We start from the raw sequence: 16,210 nt of genomic DNA, 5'->3' as shown, positions 1-16,210 counted from the left end.
GAGTGTGACACATACCTGTAATCCCACAGCTACTCAGGAGGCTAAGGCAGGATGAGACCAACCTGAGCAACTTAGCAAGACCCTGTTTCAAAATATAAAATGGGCTGGAATGTTGCTCAGAGGTAGAGCACCCCAGGTTCAATCCCCCGCACTGAAGCCAGAACTGGGGACAAGCAGTTAGTGTAGAAATAGGGGATCGGGTCAAATGGAGGAAATAGAGACCACGGAGGCCATCAGAGTCTGGGAAGTTGGGGACCGCCCCTGGGAGATTGGAATGCCAGTGTCTCCAGAGCCCATTGATCACCAAATTCACCTGCCCTTGTCAAGGACTATAGGCACGGAGCTGCTAATTAATGCCCCCTGGGCCCTTACTTACCTGAATCACTTTGGCCCTCCCCCTGCCATCTGCTGCTCACCTTTTTTGCTATGTCACCAGCAACTCCTGGGCCTAGTCATGTAGGCAGGAAGGAGAGAGAGAAGGGGGAGAGGACTGGAGAACAAGAGACCTTAACCTATAAAAGATGTAGGGTGCGCTCACTTCTTGGGACTCTAGAACATCAGCCATGGCCCCCTGCTCCCTCCTGGGAGAAATCTGTATTATTATCTTTAAATAAAACCTGTTTAATATGCTTGCCTTGGCGTGCTTCTCTAGTGTTCAAACTTCAACATTAGAGGGAGCAGAACTCGTCACCGGTAAACAGCAGTATCGGCACTACCAAAAAAAAAAAAAAAAGATTATAGGACCACTATCACAGAGTAAAACCTTGAGAAAGTATGAGGTATTATTATGCTATCAGCCTGAGTCTGCCCACTCCTCACCCTCTCTACTTCTTGTGTTTCTAACCCAGTCACATCTTCTTCCACCTGGAGCATTAAAGTGGCCTCCTAATGGGTTTGCTGTCCTTGTCCCTCTCCTTCTGTTCTTTACACAGCAGAGTGATTCTTTCAAAATGCGATTCAATCATAGACAAAGGCCTCATTGTCCTAGCATGGGAAGGACTACAAAAAGACTGACAACCTAGTGGAAAACCGGGCAAAGATAAATAGACTATTCACGGAAAAGAAGTACTAAGGGCTCTGAAGTGTAGGATAATTGTTCAACCTCATTCATAGTAAAGGACATGCAAATTAAAGCCAATTTTTTCACCTATCTTATTGGCAAAGACCAAAGAGATTGATCAGACCCTCTTTGATCATTGCAAATAACATATTGCTGGTGGGATGGTAACTTGTTACAACCTTGGTGGAAGACAATCTGGAAACACCTATCGAAATACCAAAGAATAATCTTCTTGCTATGTCATTTAGTATCTTTTAAAAAATATATTTTTCAGATGTTGATAGACCTTTATTTTATTCATTTATTTACATGTGGTGCTGAGAATCAAACCCAGTGCCTCACACATGGTAGGCAAGCACTCCACACTGGGTCACAACCCCAGCCCCATTTAGTATCTTTTTTTATTTTACTTTTTTTTTTTTTTTTTTTGCAGTGCTGAGGATTGAGCCCAGGGCTTCATGCATGTTGGGCAAGCCCTTTACCACTGAGTCATATCACCCACCCCTGTCATTTAATTCCTATGAATTAAACCTATAGCTAAATGTTACTTGTGAAAAATGATTGATGTCAGCAGCATTTGCAACAGTGGAATATGACCTCATTCCACCTCTTTGACCTCATTTCTTGTCACTCTTTCCCCTTGATGACTGAACTCAAGTCACTTTGATGGCCTTACTGTATTTTAAGTGCCATTGTTCCTGCCAGAAGGCGACTGCACATGTTTTCTTCTAAGCCTGAAATGCTGTTCCTTCCTCCTAGAATGCTGTTCTTCACATAGTCCATGGTTGGTTCTGTCCCTCTCTTCAGCTCTGTTCAAATGTCACTTCTGCTGGCTGAGGTGGCACATGCTTATAATCCCCCCAAACCCTGAGGCTGAGGTGGGAGGATTATAAGCAAGTTTAAGGCCAGCCTTGGCAACTCAGCAAGATCCTATCTCAAAATTTAAAAGTAATTTGAAAAAAGGAGTGGAGATGTAGCTAAGTGGTAGAGTGTCCCTGGGTACAACCCCCAGTAAAACACACACACACCCCCGCACACGCACACACGCACACGTCATTTCCTCAAGGAGACCTCTGACTTCCTCATTTAAGTAGCAGCTCCTCATTACTCTCTGTTCCAAAAGCTAACTTCTCTATCAGTTAGGCTTTGCTGTGTAACAGGTCGTATCAAAACCCACAGCTTAAAACGACAAATATGTATGTACGTATGTATGTATTTAATGTTCTGACCTGCGTTGGCTTGGCTGTGGCTGGATAGCATAGACAGCCTTATTCTTGAGTGTGGATGTTAGTTGGGACATCTGAAATGGCTGGCGCAGTTGGGGACATGTTCACATGATGGCAGAAGGTTCTCAGAAGCAAAAGTAAGCAAGTCCAATATGTAAGCACTTTTCTCATGCTCCTACTTGTGCCACATTGTAATGTTACTTTGATTAAAGCATGTCATGAAGTTGAGCCTGAGTCATTGCAGGAGGGCCAACCCAAGGGTGTGGATAACAAGGCACCACTGGGGTCCATCACTGCAACCTCAGACCTCGGGTTCTCCTGGGCATTTGTCACTATGGGGCACTGTACCCTGCATTTGCTTGTCTATTAACAGTATTCTTCTACAACAATAGAGCCCTGTGGAATGTTTTACTTACCATTTATTTCTTTAGCACCTACAGTAGTGCTTGGCATACACTAGGCACTCAATACTTCCTGAATGAATGATTGAATTAATAGGAGGCAGGAAAAGGACGGTTGCAATGAAAAGGGGGAAGGGGAACAGAAGAGGATGGTGGCTGAACTAAGGAAATGATAGTGCAGATGGAGAGAAGTGGCCACAGTTGCTGGATGGGAGAGGTATTAAGAGGGAGTATGAGCCAGGCGTGGTGACACATGACTGTAACCCCAGCAACTTGGGAAGCTGAGGCAGGAGGTTTGCAAGTTTGAGGCCAGCCTCAGCAACTTAAGAAGGCCCTAAGCAACTTAGCAAGACCCTGTCTCAAAATAAAAAAATAAAAAGGACTGGGGATGTGATTCAGTGGTTAAGCGAAACTGGGTTCACGCCCCAGTATCCAAAGAACAACAACGACAACAAAAAAGCAGGTTATGACAAAACTTAGTAACGGGTTATATGAGAGGCATAAGAGAGAGATCAAAGTAATGCCACATTTCTTACTTGGCCAATGATTTATTGATTAGTGCCTTTAAATGCATTTTCACTCAAAATGCCTAGGCAAAAGGGAAACTTACTGGAAAGATAGCTTAGAAACTTGAAGCATCATACAACCAAATTGGCAAAAGAGAGAGAATACAGCTGGGGCTTAGGAAAACTGGATCTAGTCTAAAAAGTGGCAACGACCATAAATCTCTTCACCGTATGTCTTTTTTTGACTATGTTTTCTAAGTTGTTTCCCTAGCTTTGCAGACACTGCCAGTCCCTAAGTTTCAAATTAGAGGGCTAACCCTTTTTGCTACCTTTAGTTAAAAGGCAACTCTGTGGTAGAACTCTTACCTGCCCATTTCTCCACCAGCCAACTGAATATCATGATGGGCCCAACCAGTTCAGGAGCCCATCCAGACAAATGGGCTCAGGGCAAAGGAATGGGGTCATGAAGAACTTATAGCATGGCCGGAACCATATATTGGAGTACAAGGGAGAGAGGTTCACAAAAAAGGACGTTCCTGTCACAGAGGCAGGGACCTCAGGCATGAATTTTGGATGAATATATGTGTTCTTTTAAAATTCAGAAAAATGTGTGTGTGTATATATATATATATATATATACACTCACTATCAGCAAATATATATATTGATTTAGGTGACTTCCAAAGTTCCATTTGTTTGTTTTGATATTGTAATATACATGTGCAAAATCTGAGACTAAGACCACCATCATATCTCAAACCAACTGCAAGTTCAGGGGTCCCCAAGATTACTCTTAGGTCCAATAATTACCAAAAAGACTCACAGAACTCACTGAAAGCTGTTATACTCATGGCTATGGTTTATTCCAGTGAAGGATACGGATTACAATTAATTAAGAGGCCAGGTTCAGTGGTTCATGCCTATAATCCCAGCAATTTGGGAGGCTGAGGCAGCAGGATGACAAGTTTAAAGTCAACCTCAGCAACTTAGCAAGACCCTGTCTCAAACCAAAAAACCAAAAAGGACTGGGGATGTAGCTCAATGTAAAGTTCCCCTGGATTCAATTCCCAGTACCCTTCCCCCTCAAAAAAAAAAAAAAAAAAAAAAAAAAAAAAAAAAAGAATGAAGAAAAGAAAAAAGAAAAAATTGACCAAGGGAAGATGCGCATGAGACAGAGTCCAGGAGCATTTCAAGCCTGAAGTGACCAGTTATCCTCGCCCAGAGGAGTCTTGGATGCTGGAACTTCTCCTAGAAATGTGTTACGGCACTTTTGGAGTATTGCTGACCAAGGGAAATTACCTGAATCTTGCATCCAAAGTTTTTGTTTACTTTTTTAGCTTGTTCCCAACTCACATTTGAGTGTGGATCCTTAGGGCCTAATGCCACAGAGAAAGGATCATGTTTTGCAATTGAGATGTGTTTTGTCTTTATTTAGGCCACCTGTTAAAATACAGCCTCTTTTCACGTAGTTTTGTGGCTAGGATATGGAGAGGAGTCCAAGTCTGGCTTACACGGTGTTAAGAACCTCCCAACACCACTCTTTAATTTTAGTTACATAGATAATCAAGAAATTGTATATTTAACTTACTTCTTATTACTTTGTATTTCCTTCCAGTGGGCCAACTCCCTGGGAGTCGGATCCATCATTTCTAAATCTCCAATAACTGCAGTACATCTCTAGTTCCATATCTTAGGTGTCTTAGTGGTCATCCAGAAATCAAAGTTCATCGAATCAACCATTGTCCTCTCATCTTTCCTGTTCCCATACCACCATGAGTCAAGGTCATTCTAGCACATTTTGATACCAACTCGAAAGTTCAGGGACCCTCAAGATGCATCTCAGGTCCAATAATTACTTGAAGGACTCACTGAAAGCTTTACACTGATGGTTATGGATATTACAATGAAGGACACAAATTAAAACTAACTAACGGTGTCTCAGGAGGCTGAAGCAGGAGGATTGCAAGGCTGAGGTCAGCCTGGGAAAATTAGTGAGGTCTCATCTCAAAAAAAAAAAAAAAATTTAAATGGATTGGGAATGTAATTCAGTGGTAGTGTGTTCCTGGATTCAATCCCCAGTACTGCCAAATAAATAAGTAAATACTAAGGCAAGAGGTATAAGGAGCAGAGTTCCAATCACACAGCTTCCATTCGTGTTCTCCCATTGCAGTTGGGGATGCTCTAACTCCTCCCAGAAATAACGTGTGATAATACACATGAGGTGTTGCCAGTCAGAGGTGTTTGGGATCTGGAGATTTTATTGGGACTTGATTCACGCAGACATTGTCTATAAAAAAGAAAACAAGTCAGGCGCTGTGGCACATGGCTCTAATCCCAGTGGCTTGGGAAGCTGAGGCAGGAGGATTGTGAGTTCAAAGCCAGCCTCAGCAAAAGCAAGGTGCTAAGCAACTCAGTGAGACCCTGTCTCTAAATAAAATACAGAATACTGCTGGGGATGTGGCTCAGTGGTCATGTGCCCCTGAGTCCAATCCCCAGTACCCCAAAGCAAACAAACACACACAAAAACCAATTCTTTTATAAAGGTAAAACAAATAATAAAGTAAATCAAAAGTAAGATCAGCCTACAGTCAACTACTAAGTGATAAGAATGATTGACAAATCAGTGTTTGTTTTGTAGACATTTTTCATTGCCTTTTATATATATCGTAGGTTAGGAGTTTCATAAGTAGAATCCTATTCATATTAACTTCTAACTGGTCTTGGGACACTTCAGTTTTTTAAATTGCTTCAGTTAAAGATTAACTAGACACAAAATATTTATGAAGTAAAACAAAAACAAACTGACAAACAAAACCCATACATTTACAACCAAACACCTCTTAGCTTACGACCAAGTTTAAGAAAACAAAAATGAATACTCCTGTGTGAGGCCTCTCTTTGGCCCTGTCCTGCTCAGGAAATAACATTGTCTGCCCTTTAGCTTACCATACTTTTAATTTTATCATACACAATTCTTTCCCCAAACAATGTATGAATTAGGTCTGCATGTTTTTGAAACTGTAAGAATCCAGAAACCACTCTGGACTCGGGAACTCACATAAGGGAGTTTATTAAGCAAACAGGTGGATTGTCTCCCTGCAGGGTGAGAGAGAAAATGAGAGGAAGAGAGAGAGCGAGAGAGAGCAAGAGAGAGAGAGAGAAAGAGAGAGAGAGCGCCAGCGAGCCAGGAGGAGAGAGAATGCAAATGGCAGAGAAGCCATCTTAAGCAGTGGAATTCCACAGGGCTAACAGGACCAATAACGGAGAAGGATACTTGCAAGCTGACTGCTGAACCAATGGCTACTCAGGATGTTCACAGACTGACAAGCTCGGTTGTAAATTGGGAGGCGGGGGAGCAGCTTTATATTATATTAGAAACTTATGCAATTTGTAGGAGAGGAAAAACCCTTTCTTCTCTGAGCTCCTAGCTTCCATGGCCTAGCCTGTGAATCGGATTAATAAGACATTAATAGGAGAAAAAAAAAAAGTCCTAGTCACAGACTTCACACAGGAGTTTCAGTAAGCCGTGAGACTTGAGGATGAGGCTTGATGACTGGGACTTATATACCATCCTACGCTAAACAAAGCAAGAGTGGAGGGGAGAGAACTTAAGGGAATGTGAAGCGAGGACTTGTATGGTAAATAAGGGTTCTCTCCTTGTGAAGGTGAGAGTCTGATAAAACTTGTAGCTCACTTATTGGTAAGGAGACACCTTTCACAAAGGGTAAATTTCCTTTATAAATGGAGATTTTCTTTATAAAAGGGGAATTTTATACTGTATTTAGGTAGTGAAGAGGGGATAAAGAGCTTGACCTATGCCTGCTGTTTCTCAATTGCTTTTAGCTCAAAATAATACATATGCTAAAGAGGCACATTGGGGGTGGCATATTCTGGCAGTCTTCCTAGTCATACTGTGTTTATCCTTCTGCAACTTGTTTTTTCCTCACAACGTTTCCAAGATTGTTAAGAATTTTGACCCACCATTGGGTCCTTTTACCCTCTTGGAATTGTGCAACCAATAAATGAGACCAAGTCCCTAGTGAGCAGTGAAAAAAATGTTTATTCTTGACCAAGAATAAGAGAAGCATAAGACGGTCTTGCAAATCAACTTCTCAACCTGTGGAGGCTGGGGAAGTATTAGACAAGATAAATGAAATGAGGAGAGACCTAGGCTAATAAAAGGGAGAAATGTTTGTGTCTTGTCTGGGCTGAGATTTTCTGGGAATTGGGGCATCACCTCTTTTCACCCCTTTTATGTATAGTTCTTTCTGGTCATTGCCATGGCAATTGTCAACTGTCATGGTACAGGGGATATGTCATTCAGCGTGCGAATGGGATTATGATGGAGTTAGAGGTTGTCTGGAAGTCACTGTGGCTGCCATCTTAGATAAAAATGGCTTGGGCTAGCCCACCTGAAGAGGGACTGCGAGCCTTCCGGCATTCAGTCTTCAAAGATAAACAAGATGAGGTTGGGGTAAAAGATCAGCTAGGTATAGGCAGTGTGCTGCGTAACAGATCGTCCACATTAGTGTGTATAGCTAAAATTCATTCATTTTCATTGCTATGTCTGTTTATTGTATTGTTGATGGACAATTGGAGTTGTTTCTGCTTTCTTGGTCTTATAAACAATGTGGCTATAAAAACATGTGCAAGGATTTCTCTTGAATACATGCCCAGGAGTGAAACTGCTAGGTCATAAGACATGGATATCATCAGCCCTATCAGATAACGCCAATTTTTTCCCCCAAAGTGGTTGTGCCAGCTTACATTCCCATTAACAGTGTATAAGTTTTCGGTAACTTTACATTCCCATTGACACTTGACATTTTATTTGCATCTTATATACCACCATGCTATTCAAGTAAAATTTTAATCTAAATTTAATTTCCATTCTTTGTTAACTAGAGAAATTATATACCTTTAATATTTTTGGTGTCTCTATTTCTTCTTATATAAAGTGTTGTTTATATAAAATTGTGGTATTTATAGATTCAAGGCCAGATGCATAAAAGTAGAACATTGAGTAATGAAAACTTCTTATACAGAGTAGACAGAAATGGTTCTATGGAGAAGAAAAGATGAAATGAACTCTGAAGATTTCATTATTTCAATGTTACTAAGGCTCTTTCACTCCAATAATTGAAAGACTAGTGCAGATATAATATTAGATTTTGACAGAGTATCAAATTTTGTTTTCTTTGTATGAAACTTAGAAATCATATAGTATAGAATTAGAAAGATGTTTAAAAATAGCATTTACATAATTGGATTTAATATGAGTACATCTACAAATAACCACACTGGACTTGTCCATTTTTCTCCAGTGATCTCAAAATAATAACTTTCCCCCCCCTTTTTTTTAATGTCTTATAATGAAAAAAAACTAAAACTGCAGGAAGATAAATCATCTTTGCAAGGTCACAGCAAATCAATATGAAGGTCAAGAGTTAAAATTAATTTTCAGCCTGTCATTATGGCCCGAACTCTCCAAACCCCCTGCAAATTTTTTACTTATTAGGAATTTAAGTGTTTCCAAGATGAAAGGCTTCAGCTGAAGAATTGTTAGTTAAAATACAAAACAAAAACATTAGCATTGCGAGTTTCTAGGGTGTTGAAAGCTAAGTGTTTTAATGCTAAAATCCTTGACATTTAAAAGGCTCAGGAGCCAAGAGTACTGAAAGCCAACTAACATGCAAATTATAACAATTTATTTCTCTTAGACCTTGGCATGCTTCTTTTGGGTGCCAGAAGTAGAGTGAGATATTTGAGATTTAAGCCCTTGGAAACTTGTATAATTTGGAAGTATATTCCTTGTGGGAAAATATCCTTGTAACATTTTTCCTTTTCCCTTCCCTGGAACTGACTGAACTTCACAGCCAACTTGGGGGTCTATGTGTCGGGATCAACTGTGAGAAACAGCCATTAATTTGCTCAGCTTAGCTTTTGTGCCCTAAGGTCAGGTTTGAGTCATCCTGTGTCTTCCTCCTGTCCTTCTTCATAAGTTACTTTATGTAAGCAAAAATAACCAAAATGGTTTCAGCACCATTATGAAGGCACAAATAACTGGGATGGAAGTAGACCTCAAACCAATCAGCAAGCTTTCATTTCGCAAGGGAGTCAATCAATCAGGCACTGGAGGGGCTCACTTTTTAGATAGAAAATGACCCAGATTACAGGAGAGGTCTGGGTTTATGTAGGTTACACACTGGGAAATGACAACCATTGATGACTTTAACAGAACGTATCAGCTTGGGCATTCAGGAAATAAGTTGTGAGAATTTGAAATCTGTTTTTACTGGGCAAGATGGAGGGTCCAGAGTTCAGCATTCAGTGCTTATCTCTTTCCCTCCAGGGTCCCTCCACTGTCATTGGGAAAGAATTTATTTGGGGAAGGATCAATGTTTGGGCTCCTTCCCAGAGACTGTCATTTTTAGGCTTGATGGATATCTCCTTTCCAGGGATGGTCTTGTCACTGGGAAAGGATGTATTGGGAAAGGATAGATGTTATCCATGTGTTGTTGTCTTCCTTCTTCCCTCTTCCCAGGCCACACTGTCTTGGGGGTTGTCATTTCCATATCCTTTAGGTACTTTAGGTACAATTGTACTTTAGTTACAATTTTATTGCCAATAACAAGATTTGAAGTTAAGAGGCAATGGGCTGGTATGGTTGTCAATTCAAACCCCAAAGTTAACATTTTAGAACAGCAACATTCTTTGCTTGCAATGAGCTACTTCTTTTCCAGCATCTTGGAATTTGGAAGGATTTGAAGAATATATTGAACTCTTCTTTCAAGGAATTTAGTCCTCACTGCGGAAGGAGTAAAAGCTGAACCTTGAGTTTTTTTTTTTTTTCTTCCACCCCCAAAGTTGGAAGAACCTATGGGAGAAAGATGTTTGTGTTGTGAATCTTTCTGATGTTCCCAATGAAGGTGATTCTGCAACCAAGACTGAGAATCACTGCTTTAATTCAGAAGCAGCGGTTCCCAAATTTAAAAGTCAGAATCACCTGGAGGTCAGACACAGAACATTACCCTCACCTCACCTGAGTCAGGGCTTCTGAGTCAATGGGTCTGAGTGGGACAGACCCACTGACTCAGTATGTATACCTCTCCTTCACCCCCATCCCAAACCAGGGTTTGGGGGATTCAAGCATCAATCTAGAGTTAGAACAAAATAACAAAGCTGGAAACCATTTCAAAAAGCTAAAAATCATGTAAAAGAGAAGAAATCTTTTTTCTTCTCTTTGCTTGACTCATGACTAAGCATCCCCCAATATACACCAAACAGATAAATTAACAAGAGAAATGCATAAAAATGTATTCAATAGAAGTCCCCCCACCTGGGTACTGAAGATCAAACCACAGTCTCACACATGCGAGGCACGTGCCCTACCACTAAGGTACACCTCCAGCCCTTCAACATGTTTTATGTGACTCGGCAGTCCTCAGAAATCAAAACCCAAAGGAACAGGGACTCTGTTTTGTTTTGTACTGGGTGTTGAACCCTTGGGTGCTCTACTGCTGAGCTATGTGTTCCCAGCCCTTTTTAATTTTTTGAGACAGGCTGGCCAGGAACTTGTGATCCCCACCCTCCCTCCTGGATCACTGGGATTACAGGTGTGTGCCATTGCAATGGCTAACTCCTGTGTATTTTTATGTGCAGGCATGATGTAGAATGGCCACTGTGCAGAAGTACAACTGGACAAGAGGGTATGATCTAATGGGGAAGATTTAGCGAGTCCTGTTCAGATTCTTTACTATTCTTGGGTCTTCAGATAAGGACATTTTTTTTCCCTCTGGGGATCAGGTGGACACCTCTGGAATGAAGGTTTTATGACCTGCTTTCAGGGAGAGGGTATAGAGGAAGGTGAGAGTAGCCTTCCTGCTTCTGCCGTTTTCTCAAATGTTAAGATGCCATATTTTGGGAATATGGTTAACTCTCTCCTGTCACCGGGGATGTAGTTAAAAAGTACTGAAGCTGGGCTCAGCGGTTCATGCCTGTTACCCCAATGGCTCCAGAGGCTGAGGCAGGAAGATTGTGAATTCAAAGCAAGCCTCACAACTTATGACCTAAGCAACTCTCTAAATAAAATATAAAAAAGGGCTGGGAATGTGGCTTAGTGGTTAAGCACACCTGGGTTCAATTCCTGGTACCAAAAAAAAAAAAAAAGTATTAGAGTAAAACAACTCTGGGATATGATTCTAGCACGAATTTCTCATTTGTCCCTTTATTGAATACCTTCTGTATATGCTCCTGAGATCTGAGATCTAAGAATATAATAAGGAGAAAGACAGTATCTCTGACCTCATGGAGCTTATATTAGGAGGGGGAGATATGGAAGATTTTTGATACTTGCATTATTAAGAAGATAAAAATATGATATACTGAGACCCTCAACAGGTGGCAACTCTAGGTAAGGTAATCTCTAAGTAGATGATATTGGAGCTGAAATCCAAAGGATGAAAAAGAACCAGCTAGGAAGATGAGCTGAGGAAAGTTTGAGAAAGTTGATGCCATTCTTACTGCAAAATCCAAATGCAAACAAATAAGCCTGATGTGATTGAGGGGGAAAAAATAACATTGTGGCTTAAGCAGAATGATGGCGGGGTACTGTAGCAGCTCAGAGCAGGAAGTAGGAACTAGACCACACAAAGCCCTTGAGGCCATAGTCAGAAGTTCAAATTGTATCCTAAGAGTCATCACTCTTAGGAGCCAGTGGAGGCTTCAAGTCTAGCATGATCTGACTTACCTTTCAAAAAGCTCGCTTGGCCTATACTTTGGAGGGTATAGAAGGGGCTTAGTTAGAAAGTTACTGGTGTTAAGGTCCAGGAAAAGATAGTAGCCCTTACTAAATTGGTGGCAATGGAGGTGAAAAATAGATTTCATGGAGAAATCTAACATGACTTGTTTAAACATTAGCAATAGGGGCTGAAGGGAAGGGAGAAATCAGGATGATTCTTAGGGATTTTGGCTTGACCATCTGGGTTAGACAGTGCTGACATTTACTGAGACAGGGAAGATGAAAGGACAGAACTGTTTTAGATTTATTACCATTGAAATACCTAGCAGACATTTAAGTGTCAAGCAAGCATTTCTATACTGGCATCTGGAGTGCACGTGAGGTATTTGGGCAGGAGCTATACGCTTGAGAATTATCAGCACACAGATGGCATTTACAGCCATAGGAAAGGAAGACATCATCTGGAAGGAGAAGACTATGAGACCTAGGCATTTACAGATCAGGCAAAACCAATGCTGCCAGCAGTGTTTGGTCAGTAATGCAAGAGGAAATCCAGAAAAGTAGAGAATGTTTTAAGAAGTGGTAAATTGTATTGAAGGCTGAGAGGATGAGTATTTTTTGTGTGACTGAGTAAATTGCTTCATCTATACTCAATTTCCTCATCTGTAAAATGCACACAAAAATAACACCACACTTATATAGTGTCGTTGGGAGTATTAAAAAACATAATGTATGTGGTGTTCTATGTGCCTGGCATGTATAAGTGATAAATGGTAGCTATTATTAGTCTTTTGCTGTTGAGTTCTAAAATATATAAGGGGAAATATAAATATGTCAGGGGAGAAAGTATACACATTTACAGGAAAAGTTCTGAATAACAGATATCCAATTTTATCACATCCTGCAAATCATTCTTTAATGTTCCTTTTAGTCTTTGTGTCTTTTTAGTTCTTCTGGAGTCAGGTCTTAAGATATGAGAATTCCTTCCTCTCTGGATAGTCAAAAGTTGCTATGACAACTGGCTGGAAATGAAAGTCCTCTGCTTTATTTATTTGAGGGTGATGTGCTACAGAAAGAGGGAAATGCGACTGCCACAAATGGTGCCTAACACAGGGGCCATGTTCTCTCCCATCCTGTCAGGATCCTTTATTTTTGTATAATTTACCTTCTTCTTCCATGAAGTATTTGGAGTTATTAACACACATACAAGTTGAAACAGCTAAAAAAATAAAAAAAAATCGGAAGATTAAGTCCTATTTGAGAGAAGTATAACCAGAATTATAAACACTGTGCCTTCCAAGTATTTTAGAACTAGAAAAACATGAAAGCATGATGGTTTAAAAAGTTCTCAAAAGCCAGTAGGAGATCATAGGCAGTTTCATTAGGGGAAACTTTTGAACTGTTCATTTATAGTTGTGCATAACAATGGGGATACGTCTCAAAAATTCATCCTGAGGCAATTTTATTGCACAAATATAAGTGTGTTTATACAAACCTAGATGCTTTTGCTTCCTATGTACCTAGGCTACATGGGAGTACCATTGAATATGCAGTCTGTCCTTAAAAAAATATTATACACCACATGACTGTGTTGTCACTCTGCAGTAATAATAGTGGCCATCATTTGCATATCATTTGCATACCACTTTACAGTTTACAAAGCATTTTTGTGCTTTACAGAAAGTAATATTTAACCTTTTTTTTTTTTTTTTTTTGCCCCAACCACACTAACCCAGAGAACTCGAATCACATTTTTTTTTTTCCTTTTGGTACTGGGAATTGAACCCAGGGGCACTCTTGCACTGAGTTCCCCCCAGTCCTTTTGAGACAAGGTTTAACTAAATTGCCTATACTGGCCTTGAACTTATGATCCTTTTGCCTCAGATTCCTGAGTGGACTATGGTCATGGGCCACTGCATATGCTTTTTTTTTTGTACCGAGGATTGAGCCCAGGGTGCTGTGCACTGAGCTACTTCCTCAGTCCTTTTTTTTTTTTTTTTTTTTTTTTTAGACAATGTCTCATTAAATTGCTGAGGCCGGCTTTGAATTTGTGGTCCTTAGCCTCCTGAATTGCTGGGATTACAGGCGTGTGTCACTGTGCCCAGCTTTTTTGTTTTCAAATAGTCAATATATATCATTAATCTTTTATTTCCAAAACCTTGCTCTTTTTAATATACTAAGAGGCAAATTTCTTAATTACAATTTTCAAGAACCTTATGAAATATAACATTAAAAAATGTCTTTATTAAATTGGTTTAATACAAGACAGCTGGATTCTTGTAACTGATTCTGTATCCAGACTGTTATGAAACGTTATTTTTGTCAAAAAATATGAAGAAAATCTGGCCCCACAGATGTGTAAATGGAAAAGGGGTATTTTTAATGGCCTTTTCAGATGACCCTGCATGTTCTTCTTTGTGCTACACCAATAGTAGTTTTAAAAACTTTGTTACAATGTGGAATCTGAAACCATAAACCATATCATACTGTTACATTAAAATCAATTTGTGTAAATTGCCCTTTGAATGGCTCCTCATCATGCATGACTAACATTTTGCTGTGTTCATTTGGAAAATACTGGTAACTACTGACACATTTCATTATATTATATCAAAAAATTGCATTCATGGACTGGGGATGTAGCTTGGTGGTAGAGCACTTGCCCAGCATGCATGAAGCTCTCGATTTGATCCCCAGCACAGCAATCAATAAATGCATGTCACTGCCAATCTTACCACAGAAGTCTTTAAATATTTATTTCCCATTTATGGTAGTGAGTATGAGTTTTCCAAATTTTTACTTTGTCACTGGGAACAAATATTTTTAGTTGTGTGTCTGGAAATGGGGATTGAATTCAGGGGCACTCTACCAATGAGCTACATCACCCCTCCCCTCCCCTTTAAAAAATCTTTTGTGACAGGGTCTCACTAAATTGCTGGGACTGACCTTGAACTTGCAATCCTCCAGAGTAGCTGAAATCACATGCATGTGCCACTGTGATGGTCTGTTTTCTTTGAAATGACAGGCTGACTTTTTGAGGAAGTATCTCCCAAATGCCCACAACCAAGTAACCACTGTCTTGTCAGTACTCTTTCAGATAAAAATGATGTTCTATAAAGAAAATGATTAGTTTTAACTACACAAGAGCTTTTCCTTGAGACACCATTGTATTAAGAGTATATAGCAGAAGTGCTTTAGGTTCTCAAGGAGTATCTCTAGACCAGCAGCATTAGTATCAGATGGGAACCTATTAACAATGTAGACTCTGTCCCACTCAGACCCACTGACTCAGAAGCCCTGATGCAGGTGAGGTGAGGGCAGTGTTCTATGTGACCTCCAGATGATTCTTTTAAATCTGAGAAACGCTGCTTCTCATTTAAAGCAGTGGTTCTCAGTCTTACTTGCAGAATCACCTGGAGAGCTTAAACTCTTCAATACCTAATAACTCTTCATCAATTAAGTCAGAATGTATGAGAGTGGGACCCAGGCATCAGTAGTTTTTAAAGTTTTGATGATTCCGAAGTGTAGCCCTTGCCTTAGGCCATTTTCTTAAACAATTCTCAGCTCTGTTCTTGTCTGGTACTGGACAGCTGACTACTATTAAAAAGGGGCTATCTGACAAGTTCCTGCAGTGCTAATAACCAGCCTGCTTTGAGGTGGAGAAAAATCAATTGTGTTTTCAGAACCATTTTCCCATCCTGAATGGTCAGGAAATACCAAGTGGTGAACAAGAAAATGTCCTCAGAGAACTCAGAAATATTTCTGATTAGTCATGCCCCCCTCCTTTTTTTTTTTTTTTTTAAGGAAAAGATATTGGCAGATCCAGTAAGGTCCCTGCTTTGATTACCTGTGATGCCTCCTCTTCAGCCACCAGAGCTTGTTTTTTTCATGGCCTTCATTTTTCCACAGACTGTCTCCAGTTACCAGTTTTCACCCTTCATATTTTATAATAAAAATTTTATTACCCTATTACTACACTCAAATGCAATACATATATAATACAACCTATCTACATACATCAATTTAGAAAAATCAACATTTAGCTAGGCATAGTGGTGCATGCCTGTAATCCCAGCTACTCGGGAGACTGAAGCAGGAGGATTGCAAGTTCCAGGCCAGCCTCAGCAACTTAGTGAGACCCTGTCTCAAAATAAAAAGGATGGGGGATGTAGCTCAGTGGTAAAACACACTGGGTTCAAACCCCAATTTAAAAAAAAAAATCAATTCTCTACCTATTATAGATAATAGATGGATGAGATTATAATAATATATATGGC

Source organism: Sciurus vulgaris, assembly GCF_902686455.1.
Source record: "Sciurus vulgaris genome assembly, chromosome: 5".
NCBI lineage: Eukaryota > Metazoa > Chordata > Mammalia > Rodentia > Sciuridae > Sciurus > Sciurus vulgaris.
This window is presented reverse-complemented; position numbering follows the sequence as displayed.